The sequence below is a fragment of the Aythya marila genome (assembly GCF_965140915.1).
Source record: "Aythya marila genome assembly, chromosome: 7".
NCBI classification, from domain to species: domain Eukaryota; kingdom Metazoa; phylum Chordata; class Aves; order Anseriformes; family Anatidae; genus Aythya; species Aythya marila.
The window spans coordinates 18043140-18064306 of NC_139048.1; positions in this window are offsets into that span (position 1 = coordinate 18043140).

The window sequence follows — 21167 nt, forward strand, 5'->3', positions numbered from 1 at the left end:
CTCCTCAGCCCAGCCAGCAGGCAGAGCTGCTTGACGGTTCGACTTTCATCCAGGAGAAAGAAGGAGAGACTCCCAATACTTGGATATTTGTTTTCATTCCAAATTAGGACAGAAGTCTGAATTTAATGTTTTCTAGTGCAATGAAGAGTTTGGAAAGAATTCAGTCAGGAGATGACAAAATCGTTTGTTCTGTTCAAATTATCAGAGAATTGCATCTGTCTACATATCAGAGTGACTCATAGGAACTGTAGTTCCAGCAATCCACCCTGACCTTGGTTTCCCAGGCTGGACCATCTCCTGTGCTGCACTGCTGTTGTGGCCCATCTGTGGCTTATTGGAACAAGTGGGGTTCATGGGGTTTATAGTTTCTCCACAGTGCCTAGCTCAAGAGAGACACTGAGAGCATGAAGAAGGATCTGGGAGCTTGTACAGGCACCGAGCAGAGTCCATTTCATCTGCAATCTTTCATTTATGATTTTACTCCCTAACACAAAGTATAAGCATTTCTCCAAACTTCCTCTGAAAAACCTGACTTTCACAAAAACTATTTTTAATTGCATAAATATTCCAGCAGGAATTCTCATTCACCTCAGCTGCTACTCACTTTTTTTATTTGCCATTCTTCAGATTATTCTACTTTGCTGGGGGAATCATTCACAGATATTGATCATCAGGTAAACAATCCCACTTTCTGACAGCATATTTCTTCCTCTGTTGCTCTTAAGCACCTCCTCCATCTCAGAGGATTCCTAGCCCTCATGTGAAGTGCACTTCACAAAGAGAAATCACTCCTGAGGCCCTTACTGCTCCTCTACCTCTGTCCCATGGCACCTGCATGTGCTTATTCTGAGGGTCTGTCTGCACAGGCTCATCCCAAATAGTAATGCCATCACCCTCTGAGGGCAGGTAGCACAAAGACAAGAGGGAGGATTATACTTGCAGAATGTGTAGCAAACAGATCTTAAAGGAATGGTTATCTGCCAGACTGATTTCCTTGGAATGCAGCATTCAGTGGGAACATGGCCATGCTGGTTAACCTGCAGTGGGAAAGCCAAAAGGCTCCAAGGTAACCATTTCAGTGCCTTTCAATAGTGCTTGAATGTTTCATATTCTACATGATGAAGCCTGTAGTTTTCATGAGGTAAAATGGCTTGTTTTGACTTCATGATTTCAAATATGATCTAACAAAATAACATAGAAGAGCAACATCAAAAGTAGATGTTTTTATCTTTCTGTAATGAAATATATTCTTGAATCAAATATTTTTTTGCAGAAATTATCTTCCTGCAAGAAGTTATGATATTCTGACTTCCCCTGAGCCAACTAGTAATGGCATGAAATGGCAAAACATCTGCAGTTCTCAGGAAGAGATTTATTTTATTTTATTTTTATTATTTTTTTAATATATATTTTTTACTGGTTCTAACAGCCTCCCACGACCATGGAAGAGAGGGTCTGCAGAGGAGCATAAGACCAGTTATTCCACCTAGCCATGCTGAAGCACTGAGGGCAACTCACTGCAGAGCTGCTGGAATCTGTCCCTAGCAGCAGTGAGCCTTAGTGGTTAGAAGGTGAAGGTATGTGGGTGCCCAGAAGTGATGCTTTGGCAACATCAGTGCCTGAAAACCATGGAAAGAAGTATGTGCAGCAGCCAAACAGGACAAGTCTTTTATGTATATTTTCCTTCAGGGACTGTTCTGTGATGGATTTGAATTAGGCTCAAGATATGAATCTATAAATGTGGTATTTTTGGTCACGCTGCCTGTTTTGTATTAAACCTCTGCAGCTTGCTTTTTTTCTTTTTCTTTTTCTTTTTCTTTTTTTATTTTTTATTTATTTTAGCAGCTGTGCAGGGTGCAGAGCACTGCCTCAATATCATCAGAAAAAAAAAAGAAAAAAAAGAAAAAAAAAGCAAGACAGCCAGGTGAGTAGGGGAAAGGTACATCATGTGCTTTTATCAGCACGATATTTGTGTCTTGGTGATGGGCAGAAAATCACTCAATTGTGTTCTGTGGGTTTGGGGAAGGAGCCTGGGTTCAGATCTGCATTTGCCTTTCCTGTACAAGATAGTCACACTGGTTACTGGTAGGTGTTTTTTTTTTCTTTGATTTTTTGTGTGTGTGCTTTTTGCGTCTTTTTGTTTGTTTGTTTGTTTTGTTTCTTGTTGTTGTTGTTGTTTGCTATGTTTTCTTTTGTTTTATCTCTGGCACAAGATTTCATCAAAAACCAAGGCAAAGAAACAATTTTTAATGCAATTGTATTCCAAGCCAGGAAAAATCTATTCTTTTACCTTACCTGACTTCTCAATCCAATATATTTGTGAAAACCACAGCTCCAAAAACATTGTATCTGAAAAAGAAATTGAGCTAATGCTTGATTCCTTTTACACCGAGAGCTTATCTTTAGCACAACTGCATGCTATCACTTGTCATACACACCATGCTCTGTAAAAACAGAATCAGGTCCAAATGACTGCAAGTCATTTTCTCCATCTTGAAAAAAGATAATTAAAAAGAAGCCCAAATAGTTTCAGGTATGTGGATTTAATGACATAAAAGACAAAGTCTGTGGGCTTATTTTGGATTTATGCTGTATAACCAATGTTAGAACTTGGCCAAGAATGCTCCCCTTGGACTTTTCAGTTGCTTTGTTTTACTAGTTACTTAGGACCTGCAGACCCAAGCTCTTTGAACATTTGCTTTCAGAGGAATTAAATTAGATTATCTCTGCCTTTCATGCTGCAGTCCCAATTGCTCAGACTTTGGCAAATGTCCTTCCACAGAGGAACAACCTTGGGGACCTGCGGAGCCCCTCACCGCCCAGACACAGACTCCGGGTCAGGATTTCTTGTCAGGCCAAGCGTGTGCTCTGTGTCTGCTAAAAAGTGAAGTTCAGGGAAGGCTGAGATGAAACCTATGCTGATACCCTGTGAGGAGCTTGTCTCTGGAAGCAAAACAGTGAGGGTCGGAAGACTTCCTGCAGCTCAAACACAGCAGCAGGCCAGGTCTCTTTCTGGAATCTTCCTCTGAATCTCTGTAGCTCGTGCTGCAAAAAATCCCAGTGCTTGTAAGGTTGTGGGGTGGGATTTCTGTAGGTGGATAGCACACGTAAGCGCAGTTTGCTCTCACCTTGTTTCTCCCAGGGGCTGCACATTCAGCAAAATGGTGCAGCCAGGTGCTCAATATCTCTGCGCTGCCTCGCCACTTCTCACCGCCGCTTCTTGCTCTGACCATAAGCATTTCTAGAGAAGACACAATCCGCTTTTCTAACACATTGTCTGAGCTCGCATGAGCAAGTCACTTTAAAGAATTGTTAAAGGAAGTCATTTAGGAAAATTCCTACGGAAATGAAGTGTTGTGTGACCCCCTCGGTGAGCAGCGCTTGCAGCATTGCGAGGCACCGGAAGGCTTTGCTCCCCTCAGAGATGTCTTCTCCTGGAAGCCGGCCCAGAGCGGGGTGGGAGCAGCCAGCGCCTCTTGGCAAGGTTTCTGCAGATCCCTTACGACTCTGCAGAGATAAGCCATCAAACTCTTCGGAAAAGTCCAAGCCACACTGCTGTGGAGTGGCAGCACGCAGTGATAACCCAAGTGGTGTGTCCCACCACCATCACTGCCAGCTCGCGACGTGACTGCATGTCTGTGGTGCAGCAGGAGGTCCTTCTCTCTGTGCTGATTCACCAAACAGTTATTAAGCTCTTAAAATCTCCTTTACTTGCCTCCGGTGTCCTGGAGCAGCACCTCTCAATCTCCCACCAGAGAACTACCGAAGTGCTAAGGTTATGAAGTGGCTGCTGAATATGAAGAGTCAGGAACTGACACGCTCAGCAGAACACATCAGCTAGGGACTTTATATTTCCTGCCCACTGAAAGACAGGGAATATTTACAACTTCTTTATTTTCGTATTTTATTTTATTTTATTTTATTTTATTTTATTTTATTTTATTTTATTTTATTTTATTTTATTTTATTTTATTTTATTTTATTTTATTTTATTTTATTTTATTTTTCCAAGCAACAAAAAAGAACAACTTCATGACAATTTACTTCTTTGTTGTTCTGCTAAAATTTATTTATAATATCACCTTTGCATAACTGCTGCCGTACCAGAAAGGGCCCAGATGCAAATGAAAGGCACAACTTTAGGTCCTGGGAACAAACACAGAGACTGGCCTTTGCTTTGCTTTCAGGAGTGCAGGCCTGAAAACCCTTCAGTGAGCCTGAAAACCCTTCAGTGAGCCTGAACCAAGTACAGCAGAGCAAAGGGCACAGCAACCCAAGGAGAGAAGCATTTTACATATGCATAATAACACTACTACTACCACTACTACCACTACTACTACTACTACTACTACTACTACTACTACTACAGGTGAAGCATTCCTAGAACAGTGAGAGGAAGAAGGAGCAGTGCAAGTAGAGGCCTCCTATTGCAGTGGGCAAGGCCTGGGAACTCTGGGAGCCCCTTTTCCGTTGTACTGTCTGCAGGGATCGACAGCAGCAAGCCTTGCATTTAGCTTCCAGGCACTGGTGAGTGTGCCTGGTTCTGCAGATTTCCTCACAGGCACCTTAGTTTCTTGCAGTAGGCATCTCTCTCCTTCCACAAGCTCGCCCTGCATCTTCCTACACGCATGGCTACAGCCCACATGGCAGTGAGACCATGACAGCTCTGGGAAATGCAGAGGGGATGCAGCAGTTGACAGGAACTGCACCGTGAGTGGGAGATGATAAGAAAGTGGAAGAGCAAGGAGCAGATGGCACATGAGGTGAAGTTACTTCTTTCATTTGGCCCTTGGATTTTCAAGTCACCCTGTAGCTTCAGTTCAGTTTGTTCTTGACTCTGCCAGTTGGCACGCTATGAATGTTAAGAAAACAAACTGATCAGTCCTGATTTCTTTCCCACTTACAGAAGCAGGTCTGAGTTTATTGCTCTGAAAATTGCATTTATGTGTGTGAATTTAAGCAAGGTCACTGCATACTTCAACACTCACTGCCTGCTCAGTTGTAAAGAAACAGGAGTAAATATGTAAAATGTGTGTATTAGAGTCATATGTGTATACATACATACGCAAATGTGTGCATATACATATGTTTGTATGTGTAGACAGTCCTACATATAACCTGGTTTACATTTGTATAAAAGGTGTTTGTAAAAGGCAGCTAGCAATCTAAAAGGCCAATAAAATCACACCCTGGGTGCTCCAGCTAGGAAGCAAAGAGAATTTTATTAAATCTGCTATTGAGCTTGGCGTGTAAATCAACTCTTACCTAGCGCTACCCATAATATTAATCAAGAAATGGCACCGTAGAGAAATTTGAGCTTCACTCCTTGGAAGGGACACATGAGATCTATATTAGAACATCCAGTGGGAGCTTAATGGAGAATGTAAACTCCCCGGCAGAGCTGTTCTAGGGATCTGCTGGAAATTAATGCTTTTTCCCATTGGAAATCGGAGCTGTGTCAAGATTGACGTCTTTTGTGGAAATAGATTGATTTTGGCAGCGTTTTCCCTCTGGGAAAAGTGAAGTGAAAATGGCTTGTTTGGAAGCAGCAGTGTCTCATCCATGCCAGTCATCCTGTGCCTTGCATAGCTTGTTTTCTCGTGGGGCACTGTGGCAGGGCTGAGGGGGGGATAGTGCTGCAGTCAGGGGGTGGGAGGCCGCTGGAGACCGAATCCAGTACAAGCAGAGCTGGGGAAGGCTGTAGGACAGGCAGAGAACATCGTGTCAGCCAACAGCAAACAGCTCCCCAGTGCCAAAAAGGGCTCTTTAGTTGACCTCCTGTTCTCTGTCATTACTTTTCCTCACGGTTCTGGATGAAACAATGTAGAAAATACCGGGATTGCCGGAGGGGGGTATTATTTCTTAGTTAGGCTCTAGCTGTTAAGGCATTTGAAGAATTGTGTTGTCTGTGCAAGAGTATTGGGGGGGGAAGGCTCACTTGGTTTAGAATTAAACAGATGTGTATATGAGGCTATTGTGCTACAAACCCCTGTGTTCTGAAGTGCAAGCAAGTGGACTAATTAAGCTCTGGGTTAGTTTGTGTGTGTAAGGAGCAAGCACCATCTACTAGGAGAGCCCAGTGTCAGCAGAGAACTCCTGAGTTATTGCAATATTTTGGCTAAGCTGCACCTAGCTGTTGTTTCTTGGATTAGCCTGATCATCCTGAGGAAGTTCACAGCAGCAGAACCAGATTTAGGAGTGATCTCAGTATGGCCAGGTCCAAGATATGTTCTGCAGACTACTTTCTGCTTTCAGCTCTGGTCTGTCTCCCTTGTGTGCCAATCAGCATCGATTCCAAAGATTTTCTGCCCTTGCTTTATCCTTCATTACAGGTTCACCCCAATTACTCTCACAGGCCTCCCTGAACTATCCCCCAGTTCCTTTCTCTTCTATACTGTAGACTGCTCTGCAAGGAAGGGAGGAGAGAAAGGGCTGGAGAGAGGGTTATATCATGTACCGTGTAATTTCAAACCTGCTCTTGTATGTGTGCTGCCAAATGGGCTGGGATATGGCGTGCAACGGTGGAAGCAGAACTTCTATGGCACCTAGACCTGCAGGCCATACACACCACCACCTTCCCAGACAGCTGTCCTGAGGGCAGTCTGCTCCAGGTGGGAACTGGCACTAACGTGAGAGGAATGGGGCAAGTTTACACCATGTGAAGACATGGACACCTCAATTCCTGGGGAGGGAAAAGTGCTTTTTCTTTCTGACACCTCACTGTGAACAGTTTGCTGTAGTCTGGGAGGCTGCCAGGGACAAGGTGGAGTAGTTGGAGGCACCAGAAATTTGCTTTCTCATCCCATGCAGCTTGTGCTAACACACCCCGTGTTACTAGTGGAGATCCTGAGCACCTCTCTAGGTATGCCTTTGCCTCTGCAGGTCCTTCCTAGCTTGCTCCTTGTCTGCAGCAGACAGAGCCAGGGCTCCGTGCTGCTCTGACATCCCCAGTCACTGTCTGTGACATCTTCTCCTACAGGGTATCTGTGTGTTGGAAACAGCCACTCCACATCTGTCCCACAGTGCTACTGGGTGACGGTTGCCTTTTTTTTTTTTTTTTTTTTTTTAACAAACAACCAAAACTCAGGTAGATTGAAATTAGCCACATATTCAGCTGAATCCAGCCAACAATTTCAGAAGTAAAAAATGAAGCAAGCCTCAAAAATTCTTCAGCATCTCAGTTTGCCATTTTATACTGAAAATAGTCTGATTATTAGAAATCTTCCTTGTCTAAGAGGTATTTGAATCAGAAAGATAGTTTGAGACAAAACAATAGGTTCTGTGTTGATCATTCTGTAAAATCTTTTACTTCTCCTTTTGCTGTTCTATTACAGAAAATCAGCTCAGTCCAAATCCCATTCCTTCCCTAAATTTCCTTATTCATCTACTAAAAAATCCATCCCTTTCCAGCTCTTCTCCACCCACATTCTCATTCAATATCCTCTTGCTGATCTCACCACCTTCTGTTTACTGAGTCTGAACAACTGGACTGCAGTGGAAGCTAAATTACTCTGGGTATTTCCCGTCTTCCCTTTCTTGTCAGCAGGATGTATTTCTTCCCTTCATCCCTCCTTTGATGAATGTGTCCCTTCACCACCAGACTTCTTGGTCTCCTCCAATGATTTTTTTCTGAGACCCAAACCTTTTTAGTAACTCTGGTTCAATTTACACATCAAGCATGTGGCTCATGCACACCAGGGCGGAGTATGTCCTGAGGACTGGTCATTCACAGAAGATCCTTTTACTCGTGAGCGTGAAAATGGCCAGACCCTCAACTGCTGTGACCTGGCACATCCCCAACACATTCATATGGGTCTGAAGTGTTTTACACTCCTCTGAAGAGATGGTTCATCCAGAAAGTCCACGAGATACTTTACAGGAGGAGAGCTAAGGGTCACTTTGCCTGTGGCTGATGTGTAGCCAGCTCTGCTCTGTTATGTCTATCACTTTTATTAGACTTGCTTTCCTTACAGGCAAACCTCTTAGAAGCCTCCTATTTGGGTAATCTGCTCTTCATCACCCAGTGCGTTTCAATCCACATATTTACACGATTGGAGCTATATGGGAAATAAGATCCACATCAGCCCACATCTGTACTCCCACTCTGGAAAATATTTCACTGCTGGGCTGTCAGGAATCATTACAAATCCGAGGAGCCAATGCCCTCATATGAATGCCGTCAACTAGCCTCCAGGACCAGAGATGATGTATGAGCTGTGTTAGGCTCTTTGCTTTCCCCGGTGCTCAGAAATGCAGCTCCTCTCTGGGAAGGAGGATGCTTTTTGCTGCAAAAGTCTAAACACATCTGCACTCAAGGAGCAGAGAGAGATAAAACCCTTGAGCCTCCCATGGCTGTGAAGTGCTCCATGGGCTGTGCAAACCAATGCACCCCAAGAGCAGGATAGCCATGCAAATGGTGCCCCCAGTTAGGGAGGGGACAGGCACTGGTCAGACACATCCTCTTTGCCTTCTGGGTAGAACTGGGATGACAGTGTGTCATCGCGGCATAAAGGCATTCAGAAAGTAAATGACCTAAAGAATGAGAATGTTAAAGCCCACATGAGTACTTCAGGCAGATGCAGCTTCTGTAGTTGTCTTTTAAATACACAACAAACAAACAAACAAACACAACAACAACAACAAAAGTGTTTCGATTTTCGCTCCTGTTTCTCCCATTCATTTTGAAAGATAAAACCCCTCCCTTTCAACACTTTTTTTCTTCTGATAATTGTCTATAAAAAAGAAGGACATGGAGAAGGATGAAGATCATTGAGAGAAGGCAGATTATTTCCTCACTTTGATAGTCTTCAGTGTCTCTTTCTTCATTGAGAAGAAATTGTGAAGAAGTTTCAAAGCAAATAATATTTTAAATAGATTTTTTTTAATTACCTTTTTGGGGGAGAAGGGGAAAAATGGTTGGACTAGATGATCTTGGAGGTCTTTTCCAACCTTAATTATTCTATGAAAAATCCACAGAAGCACAAGCTTTATGTCTATGTTTATGTCTAGCCATGGGATGTCCTCAGGGACCTCTGCTACCTGCAGCCTAGGACAGAGGTGGCTCCTCTGCAAAACGCATTGCCCTCAGCAGCTTCCTGCTGTGCACAGTGGCAAGGGTGTCCCCTCATCAGCCCCTCGTGCTCAGGTTTACATCTCTTCTTTCTCACCACTCACCGTGAGAAGGGATTAAAAAAAAAGGGGGGGGGGAGGGTAGCTTATGAGTGACTTGGAAGGCATTCAGGTATGGTCACCCTCAGTTTTCTATCAGCACATGAAATCCAAGCCTTCTTTTCTCTGAGTTTATTGCCCATTTAAAAGGGTTTCCCTGTTTTATGTCAGCTCACGGATGACACAATGTCACATTCAGAATTAACGAGGCCAGTGAGGACGAGAGAATGTCATTAGACTAAATGCAAATGCAGTACTCAGAACTGGCTCAGACCTTTGCCCCAAAGCCAAATGAATTCAAGGCTAAATCCTGGATCCAAATAGCCCAGGGCATGACCCATTTCTTGTTCAGACTAAATCCAGACCTTGAACTTGAGAAACTTTGTTAGTTTTTTGCTTTTAATTTTCATGCACTACTTAGTTTCTGTCTGTATGCCAGATATGAAAGAAGAAATGCAGAAATACTGCAAAGGAGGTCATCCTTCAGCTCCCACTAGCCAGACCAGAAAGGGAAGTGGCTAGAAAGTCTAGATGCGTTTGAAAGGTTTCCAGCACTCATTTGCAGACTCCTCAAATCTGGATCCATTCCCAGTGATCATCCAATCTGCTAGGCCTTTCATGCAAATTGATCTCAGGAAGGTCTACTCCTTTGCATGGAAAGACACCCTGTCTTTTCTGTCTAAATGATGTCTCCAGGGGCTGAGACCAGAAGGAATGGAAGTGGAGGTTCTGAGGAAAGCTGCGTGCATGGTTTCTACCTGATGTGTTGCCTCTGAAATGAACTCAGAATGGCCACAGCCTCCAAGCAGTCCACAGCTTCTTTTGTGGTGTAGGTGGGCAGAAGCAATATTTTCCAGTTTAAACATAATTCACTTTTTTTTTTTTTTCTTCATTCTGAAATGGAGCTAAACCAAAAATAAAACATCAGAAAAAAATACTGAAAAACAATGATGAAAAGGAAAGACAGGTGTTTTTTTTGTTTGTTTGTTTGCTTGTTTGTTTTCCTTTTTTCTATTTGTAGATGTGCAAGTTCCTGGTGATTTATTATGGCCAAGGGTTTCACTTCCAAATTGGCAGTTTTCAAAAAGGACAATAAATGCCATTCATCTTCTGTGATTTTTCATTTGCTATAAAATCCAGAGGGTTAAAGCTTACTTCTTCCTTATGGTTGCTGATTTCACTTCATGTGTTTCTTTTCCTCTCAGACAGCTTGAGTATTTGCTATGTTGAAACCATTGTTTTTGCCTTTCCAGTATAATTTCTTCCCTTCCCCACACAGCAATCTCTGTTGCTGGCCCAGGGCTGAGCAAATGATCCTGCATTCCCAGAGCATCCACAATTGCTACTGACATCAGCATCTTCACTGAAGCTAAACTGCAAAGTAGAGAATTAACATAAGGTTCACATTTCAGCTATACTGTTTGGAAGATGGGTTGGGTTTTAAATGTGTTCAAAATGCAGGGCCAGACATAGGGCTCTCAGCTGTTAGACACCAGGCTCTAAGAGCTTTGCCTAGCACTGCCCCACGTACAGAAATCCTGTGTCTGGGGGCTGCTGGATGGATAACTCAGCGGACAAGGAAGCTGGTTCTTTCTCAGAACACTGGATAAAGCTTGCATCTGTGCATATCCTTCTTATTCTCAGGTCTGCATTTTTTCCTGATGGCTGACTGCCAGGTCAGGGTTTACTAGTGAAACTCACGTGGGAGTAGTTTTGAGAGCCTAAAAATCCATCATGACTTTTAGCTTTTTGCCCCCCTTTTCCACAGGAATAACACCCCTCCAGCACTCTGCCTTCTCCCCAGTTTGCATTGCTCTGGTAAGTTATTTATCAATAAAAATTCCTTAGCCAACACATAATTGGATTTCTATAAAACTTTCAAAACTGAGCTGCACCAAGCTGTGAGAGGCTGGCAATTAACCTGACAGAGGGGTTAACACTTCCAGCTTTGCATCTGTTCTCACTGCCTGTTTCTTTCAGAGCAATTGTTTTCTCACTTTATTCTGGTTGCAGAAGGAGCAGGTGAAAACAAGCCCCAGTTTTTAGCAGACAGATAGCTCTGGTGGTTGGCCGATACTTGGTGGAGTGGCAGCAAAAAATGCACTGGAAACTGCTACTGGCAAAGGCTTTTAAGCTTGTGTTTATTGAGAAAGGGTGTGGGGAAAGAGAGGAATATGCAACAGGCTTCAGAAGAATTTAAAGGATTCTCTGTTTAAGGGTTCCCCTCATCTGGACAATCTGGTGACATAGGTGTGATAGTCTATGGAAGCTGGGAGGCATGAATTGTTTGGGCTTTACCTGCAGCATTGGCATGGGTTTGGATGAGAGCAGCCTCCCTCTGATGATGGTGTGAAGTACAACCACAGAGCACTGTATCCTCATGTCCACCACCACAGAGATTTCTGCAGCACAGGAGAGATATCTGGACTGCTCAAGCCAAGTTTCCAGCAAAAACAGCTCAAACAACAAGAAAGATCTGTCTTTCCAAGTTGCTTTCTCTTTCTTTCCTCCAGTCCATCTTTTCAAGCCTTTGCATTGGGTGGGGGAGGCTACACTCTTCCCTGAGGCAGGTAAGTGATAGAGATGATGGAGATGGAAGGCACTGGGATTTTGCTATTCTCCCCACAACACTGTCCTGACTCCAGCTGGGCTCGGCACAGCCCAAGGGCAGAGGTTCCCAAACCATGGGGTTTGTACTACCAGGGTGCACAGCCAATCCAGATGGTACTTGGCCTTACAAAAGTCAGGGTGTCACCAGTGTCACAGCCAGCAGTGTAACTAGTCACTAATGTCACCACCCCACGATGCCCAGCAAAAGACCTGCTGTGCTACACTGTGCGATGAGCTTTCAGACTACATTATATTTGCAAGAAAGGAGAAGCAAAGCTGGGAGTTACTTTGTGCTGCTGGGTGGGTCTGTCTCAGACCGCAGGGTGAGCTCTGCCTTTGCTCCCAAACACAGCTCTTGTGTGGAATTGGTGTTTTGTCTCACTGGGGCTGGGCTGGGTCTCCTGCAAGACAACATAACCAGTGTCTCCCATCCTTCATGGCTCGCTCCATCAGTTCCCTGCAGTGACCATCAGAAGTTCCCCTATCCATTACCTGTTTCATCAATTTTTCTTTCTCAATTCAGGCCTGAAGGTGACAGCTCTTCCTGTTATCAACATCCTTCAGACATTCACTCTTCTCTGCCTGTCAGCTTCTATGATCCCAAATCTGTCTCCTTTTCATGTTTCCCACAGCCAGCTCATCCATCATCCCTGAAGCTCTGACAAGGGCTGGGTCTGAGTTTGATTTCCTAGCTGGCACCAGAAAGGAGCAGACCACCTTGGGGCTGCAGGGACGTGCAGACATTTCTGATGAAGCAGATGGAGCTCACAAATTAGATTCAGGTCTAAACCAAACTCCAAATGCCTCTGAAATGAAGCTTGAGACTGTGTCTGAGCTTAAGGTTTAGCTTGGTTCCTGTTGTGAAAGGGATCTAGAGAGCAAAGCACTCCAAGCACTGAGCTGGGCTGTCTTGGACCCTCCAAATGAAACACACTGAGCATTTCTTGACTTGTCTGTCTGAGGGCGAAGAGCTGGAGGCTGGGGCAGGGAAGATGCAAGGTCTGGGTGGTGTAAGATGGAAGGTGGAAGGTCTTCCCAGTGCCACTGTCTTGGCCTGGGCCACCCACCTCCATGTGTCCAGCAAGCGCTGCCTGAGAGAGAGACCTGTTCTGCTGCAGGAAATGTAATTGCTTTACACTTTGCTTCCTGTTTGAACAAAACCAGAAGACCAAATTACTAAACCATTTTAAAAGGCAAAGGATTTCAGGAGAATTGAATTACGGGCATGGAAACTGTATTTTCTGAGGCATTCTCAACAAAGAAAAACAACGGCAAAACCGATGAGAACAGCTTTTTCCATCTTGTATGAATGTTTTGAAACAAAATAACTTTATTTTGCTCCAAAGCTCAAGTGGAGGCAAGTTTTCTTTTTGCTTCATTTCATATCTCTGGAATATTGAAAAACATCTGCCACGATGGCCAGATCCCCTCTGTCTCCCCTTAAATATTGCTTCACTTAAAACTATGTTTTCTGATAGGGAGAAATTTTCAGGCAAAAAGTCTCTCTTGGTGAGAATGGGCCCGGAGCTGTCTGGGAACAAGCTGTAGCTCAGCGCAACATCTCCGTTCATGGAGAACTTCCCTGGGCACTTGGTTCCCCTCTGCACACAGGCTTATAAATAAAACAGAAAGGCCTCCTGCCCCTGCAGCCTGAGCAGATGGAAATAATCTGCGTTGGTTTCATATCATTTTACATTCTGGGGAAATCAGGCAGGTGGTGACACCGTTACCTTTCACCAGGACTTTAAAGCAGTCCCCTTTGTGCCCAAGGACAGCCTCCCCTGCCAGCAGGCAGAGCTGGATGTAAGTAACAGAAGGAATGGATGGATAATATACACATTTTTGGCAGCCCCCTTCTGGTCTTCTGAAGCTGTCTGTGTGTGTGGGGACGGGGAGCTGGCAGCACATTGGAGACTGTGCCACCTGAGGAGACAGCTGCCTGCAGCACCGGCAGCCTTCAAGGGGACTTCACCTTCCAGCTCCAAGTACAGACAAGGCTGAATCACAGATTCTGCTTCCAGCCTCTAAACTCATCCTTTTTGCCTGATTTCAGCATGCCAATTCCCAGTCTAGAAGTGCTACATTTCCTTACTGAAAAATTCCTCTTGGCTACAAGACTATTCTTCCCCTGCAATAAATGTTATTTTACTTATTCATGTATTACTGGAAGGTCAGCCCAGAAGGCAAGGGTTAAGTTATGTGGTGATTTTCAGGGGAGACCACGCAGCTTTGGCAGGGGCTGAGCTCTCCACCCCTGCTCCCTGTGTCTGGTGAGGTTCAGGTCAGGGGCAACCGGTGCAGAGTCAGCGTAGGGAGGAGGAGATCTGGGATCTGCTCATCTCCTTAGCTGCTCGATTAGGGAAGATTTCAGAGCTTCCCCATCTCTGACCCTCTGGCTGTGTTTAAAATGTTCCATGGGATCTGGAGGGAAAAGACAATTATGTTTCATAAAAGCATCATCTGGTTTTATAAAACAATTTTACAGTCTCTTCTCCTTTCTCAGTTTTTCAAGGAGTCACAGAAAGGGAAAGAACAAATGAGTGGGCTTATTAAAAAGCTTTTAAAGAAAATGTTTCAGGTTTTGACTTTCAGTTAAAAATAAATAAATAAATAAATATCTCTAAAATCAAAAAGAAAGGAATATGGGGGAGGGAGGATGCAGAGGAGGGGGAAATTCACATTCACTTTTGACCAAACCAAAATCCACTTTAAACAGTGAAAATCATGCAACCAATCCCTCTGCCCATCATTCCCTTTTCAAACACAGAAACAAACCAAACATTTACTTATATGCAATCTCTCCACGTGTTGTTTTGAGAGAACAAATAAGCTGCACATATCTCAAGAAATTTCCTTTTTTTTTTTTTTCCTTACAGAAACACACCTTTGTGGATCATTCATTCCAGCATACAGCTGGGGATACACTATTCATTTATAATTTTGTCCATACCAGGTGTTTTGTTGCATGGCCTTCTGGCTCCTATCTCACATAGACCAGGAAAGCATTAGGCCAAAGTGTATTTCCCCTGGTGAAAGAAGCTCTATCAAGCAGATACTACCAGCACAGCACCAAGAAAAGGGTGCTTGTCTTGTACCGCCTGTTGCACTGCTCCTTTCAGCACAGTTGATATGATGGAGAATAATACAGTCAATAGCATAATGGTACTGCATGTATCAGGGGGCCCCGATTACAAAAGGAAGCTCTGGAATCAGAAGTGCAATTAGAGGCAGGAAGAGTGATTAGAGCCCAGGAGAACACGTTGTGTGAGAAGATACTGCGAGCACTGGGACTTTACAGAGGAGATAAAAAACAGGGGACATTATGGAAGCAGACAGGGACATATCGAGGCCAGATCGTCACAGAGCTTCTGTTGCTGTGTCTCCTGATGCTTGAATATCCTGGATGTGCACAGACACTCATGAAGTTGAGCCACTGCATGTGAATGTAAGTAGGGGAATGGCTTCTCCGCTCCTTGCAAATAAATATGAGTCTTCCGATGCCTGGAGATTAGTGAGGTTCAGAGTGAAATAGGACATTCCTCAAAGCTAAGGGGAGTATTCACAGTGACATTAATTAAGTTTCAAAAACAAGAGTTTGGGGAAAGTTATAAAATATATTATTTTATACATATATATTATTTTACAACTGCTAATAAAGAAAATTAGTAAGGCACTTCCCCAGCGGGCAGTTTCTCTCTTTCTTAGCAGCACCTGGTTCTGAATGTAACTGGAGTTGAGATATTGGCCCAGATGTCTCAGGCAATTTGGCAAGCCTGAGCTTCTTCCCTTCTGAATTTACTCCTATAAGTCAGCTAAGGTTCAAATGCTCAGTTTCTGTCTTCCCTGCCGTGCATTTTCTCAGCATCCGTAGCTGGTTTCCTTATTTACACACCCAAGGCTAGTGTTTACACACCAGGGTCCTCTAACCAGCACTCGTGCGTCTATGAACTGCAGAGTCTGAGTTTGTAGAGGGGTGAAGAACATTTTTTATGGATTTTTGGTCTTAGGCAAGACTGGGTCCTTCCTGTGGCATTTCCAGGCCAATCACAAACCTCTGGAGGAAGCAGGGGCTTGAGAGATTTGCAGCTTAGCTTTGCTCACTGTAGAAGTTGGAATAACTTGGATAAACATTGGTTAATCAGCACAGCTCCTTGGTGCTTATCGCCGCAAACCCAGACTGCTTACTCCTTACTATTCCCCCAGACCTAGTTTTTGCCAGACATAATCACAAACATTCCTGTTTCCTGATAACACAGAGAGAAGCAAAGTTGATTCAGAAAAAAAACTTCGGTGTGTGCAAGAGCACAGGCAGCTGGCGCTGCTGCTTGCACCCTGTGGCTGGTGTTGGGTGTGGACTCACCAGAGCCAGCCCCACTTCCAGCCCAGCGGCAGCCGGGGAGATAGGGAGCAGGGGAAGCATGACTTCTGAAGAGCACAGATAGCCCAGGATAATCCCTGCTTGTCAGCCACTGAAGGAGGTCTCTTGAATTTCACTTCCTGACAGCGCTGCAAAGTGTGTGCGTGAGATGGTGACGCAAGGGAGAGGAGCGAGTGACTGGTAGGAGCTGGATGCTTCTGAGTAGATGCCAGACTGTTGCAGATTTTTGGCAAGCCTGGTGAACTCAGCAGATTTTAGCTTTACAGAGAATTATTTTTTTTTTTTTTCATAATTATTATTTTTTGAGAAATAGGAAGGTAGCTCTGATACACCAGTTGTTGCTAAAACTCCCCCACCAGATGTGCTGGTGTGCTGGGAAAACAATGGGCACTTCAACCCTCCTGGCCCCTCATCTCTGAGCATTCTTTGATGCCATCCTCAGAGCCAGACCTGTGTCCATGGACACTGGGAACACTGGAGCACAACTCCTGAACTGCAGGAGAGTACATCTTCACACACATCAATGTCTACAGTTCTCTTGGCTTTTTTGAGGACATTTCTACTAATCTATTTTCTCATGTTACCAGTGACATTAATAGCCTCGCAGCAGCTGCTGCCAAAAGAATGATCCAGTTTATAGGCACAGTGAAGAACAGCTTTTTACATTGTTTGAGATAAATAAATCTTTGTTCCCCAAGCAGAAGAAATGATTTGATTCAGGAAGGTAACTCAGCAGAGAAATGCTTTCCCTCAAAAGGGTTCAAGAAGTGCTAGTAATAAAGAATGCAATCACCACAGCAGATTTATTTATCCATTCTCCCTCCATCACTTGTCATATACTTCTAAAATGGAGCTGACTCCCAAAGGGACCAATTCACAAGACATTTATAGTAAAAGTTATGTCCAGCCAAGACAGATGGAGAGCAGATAGTGCAGTACACGGCGGGGGAGCAGATGTTTTCTAATCATTCCTGCATCATTCCTGGTCACTAGCCAGTTGTATTGGGATTACCCAGTCCCCATCCAAGAGCAGTATGGCTTTGTGCTCTGCCGAGACACATGCTAATCCAGATGCCTGCTTGGGAGAAAAATCAGGAGACTCAGCACTGGTGTTTTTATGATGCATTGCTGTTGCACCTCATTTAATTTTTGTGTTGATGGTAAACAAAGGGAACGAGCATCAGAGCTGAAATCACACTTTTTGCAGCTATCTCCACCACTGGTATGGCCGCTTGGGAGCTCTCTGCATCTCCAGATCTCCCTGCAAGGCTGTGTGTGACTCCACGCCGGCTGCAGCCTGTTTTGCATGGACCTGAGGACAACTGGCAGGAAAGCAGGCGTGATGGCAAATGCCTCAGCAGGTTGTGCTCAGGATCTCCAGGGCTCTCTGCAAGCTGCTACAGCCTGAGGAAAACAACAAACAAACAAAAAAGCCAACCAAACTTGGCTGCTTTCTGAGTTGGAGCTGGAGCAGTCTTAGGTCCTGGGTGCCAGGATTGCAAAGGGGGTCTGAGACACCTCAGGTGGTATGAGAGCAAGCAGGCACAAAAGATATGAGGGACAAAAAACATTTTTTTTGCATACTCACTCTCATTTCTAAGTCACCTTGAATTCTATTATTATTTTATTTTATTTTATTTTATTTTATTTTATTTTATTTTATTTTATTTTATTTTATTTTATTTTATTTTATTTTATTTTATTTTATTTTATTTTATTTTATTTTATTTTATTTTATTTTTGTGAGGGCTGAATACTTCTTCTATCTGAATTCTGAGAATAAATTGCTTTTGTCTTCATTTAGACAGTGGATAAGATCCAAATGATTCCTGGAAGCGAAAGATTTATTCCAGACGGACCTGCTGTGAAATCCTCCCATCCATTTACACACATACATGTATGTAGGGATAGACATGCATAGGTGCCCGTGTACATCCTCTATATCTTTATCTATATCTGTATCTATATTTATATACATAATCACACCCCATGTGCTGTAAAGATATATAGAGACAAATTAGAGCTTGTATTATGCTGGAATCAAACCAGGATGACATTTCCTGAGTTAAGACAGAGCTGCTTTCATGCAAGAGGTCATATGGAGTAGACAACATTTATTTTTTTCCTTGGGAAGCCATGATTTTCTCAGGCAATCTCATTCATGTGTCTGCGACCCACATTTTACTGTATTATGGCTACTGTATGTTTACATTCCATTGGCACCTGAAGTGGGAAAACTGACTTGTTTTTTCATAAGATCCTGGGTAAGTTGGTGCCTCCTGGGCTGAAGACTATGCGTGGTGCCTCCCTCATATCAGTCCCTCATCCAGCTCATCCCAACTGTACCTGTGGGTATTGTGCTCAAACCTCAGGGCTGCAGAGCTGCTACAGGCTGAGGGCTGTTCCTGGTTTAGGCACTTCTGAAAATAGTCCTGGTGACTTCTTTATAGTGCACTATGCACATACACATACATATACAGATACACGTACAAATACTTAGGTAGTTTTTCCCTTAAGGAGGCCACCTGACAATTTTCTGCTTCTAAAACAAATCCAGAAATGCTCATAACACTTCGCACGTGAAGGACTGTGATTTTGGTGCAGACGAGAACCAGTCTGAGAAACATCCCTGAAGGAGGTGCCTGCATTAAGGATACTAGATACTGCAGAGAAAGGAGCTGGTGGCCCACTGTATTCTTTCATATTGTGAGTGCATTTATTCTCTTCTTTATCTTTCCTGCCTTATTCAGCTAGGGAAGGGCCTCAGCACTGAGGATGCTTTGTAACAGGCTCTCACCACCTCCAGGTAGAAGGGGATTGCTGGGCAAATGGGATGGAGGGTCTAGCAGCCAGCTTCAGCACAGAGATATTGGGCTGCTTGGGAAAAGGCAGGAAGGCAAAATCCTCGTGCTCAGGAGCCCAGCAGTATTTACACTGCTGATATGGAGACACAAAGGGCCAAGAGCAGCTGGATTTGTTCTGTGCAATCTCATGCTGGGGCTGCATAGGTCTAACTGTTTCCATCCCTTAGCTGGATTCATCTGGGACTTGGCTCTCAGTAAGCCATCATCAACATGTGTTCCTTTACACTGCTCTGCTAGGGAGGAGAGTGGATGGCACACTCTGTCCCCTTACCCCATATTTGTTGGGAAACACTCCCAGGGAGTGAAGGGTGTTCAAGTGCTCTCCTGTCCCCAGCAGGAGGCTTGAGATGCCAGCTGGCAGGGGCAGAGTGTGCTGGGGGTAGATGGAGCATCATGTTTGGTTAGTGCCTTGCATCAGGCCTCTCCTGGTACTCAGAAATCTTTGCTCATTAGGCCCCTCGGCCAAGCAGCGCTCATGAGGGTGCAATTTACAGCAGACGTTGCGTGGGTGGGACTCCTCAGAGAAGAATGATACTAACCCAAGCACAGAGCCAAACAGCTTTGCTTTCCCGAGGATGACGTGAAGATAAAGCAAGTTATGGCTAAAAGATATTTTGCAACATGAAATCTGGAAGCTGTCATGGACTTGGAATTGCAATTAAAATTCTGTCCTGCTCGCAGCCTCACCATTAAAGAGTGGGTCACCAGGATCCCTCTGCTGATGACAGCCAGGACATTTGTCTATTACTCTCAGTGTGGTGGCTGCAAGAATCTCATTAGGCAGAGGAATTTCTTTGCAGAGAATGATTTCATTATTTCAATCTAGGAAATGCTGCTCATCTTAAGAGTTAGGCCCATCAGAAGGAATAAACTCTGCAAGGGTGATAGACCTGGCTTGAAAAATTCATACCCACACCCGACCTTTCTAGTTTCATCTCTGAGAGATTGTTTCCAGGGGATAAATAACATAGTGTTTCATCTGCTGGGCAAATACAGCCCTTGTATGGTCTTCCTGAAAACTTCAGTTGTCCAGAGCTGATGAAGATAATCCAGCATCTCAGGCAGGGGTTGCAGTGGGTAGAGCAGGGGACAAATAAAAAAGTCCCTTAGGTATTGCCTATGGCTTTAATTCAGGAAAACACTGAGGCATGTGCTCAGCCTAAGACTGTAATACTAGCAATAGTCACTTGTCTACTTAAAGGTAGGCATGTGGTTAAGTACTCTGTTGGACCAAGGCCAGCACATACAGCACGATGCTGCTGGACGAGCAGTCAGCAGCAGGGACTGCATGCATACATCGCGGCTGAAGGCATGCCCCCGGCCTGCCAGCTGAGCTCTGCAGGCAGGCAGCCCTTTGGGGCTGGAAGCTGTGACTCTAACCCCTAGGAGACAGCCTACCTGCTGCCCGGGGGATGCCTTCTGAAAAGGATGAAGCCCTCTGTGTGACCTGCATGTCTGGGGAGCTGCACCGGGGGTCCCATGAGCAGAGCAGTACCAGGAACAGGAATAGCTCTGCTGGAGAAGCACACTGACATGCTCTCGAGTCAGGGAGCATGGCTCTGCACCAGACATTGCCACCTGAGCCACAGAGGTGTAACCACATGGTGCAAATGTCGGGGGAAATTGTTCAATACACCTACCCAGTGCTGCTGTGTTTGAGGTCCATAGCTTAGGCCATGATGTTTTGGGCTGCCTCGTCCTTTTAGCTGTGTGGGTGTACTATAGCAGAGCACAGAGTATGTGGGAGAAGCTGAGAGCGAATGTAAGAAGGATATAGCTCAGTACCTGAGCTTTGGGTGGTGGCCTGGAGAAAAACCAAAACGGCAGGGGCTACCTGGCACTGGAGCTGAGAACAGAGAGACCTCTTCCTGCCATGCTCAGGGAAAGGAGTTTTGCTCATTCTCTGCAAATCTGTGGATGGGCAGGCTGTAGTACAAACATAACTCTCAGCAGCACTGTGTTGCTGGTTTTTGTTTTTGTTTTTGTTTTTTGTTTTTGTTTTCTTCTTGCCAGAAGTAACACTCATCTTGAGCACTGCCAAATGCTCAGGACAGGGTGGGCTGCCACTGCTTCAGCATCCAGACACTTCAGGTGTGTTTGATGCTGTCCTTTGGGGCAAGGATGTGCTTGGAGGTTGGCTGCCATGC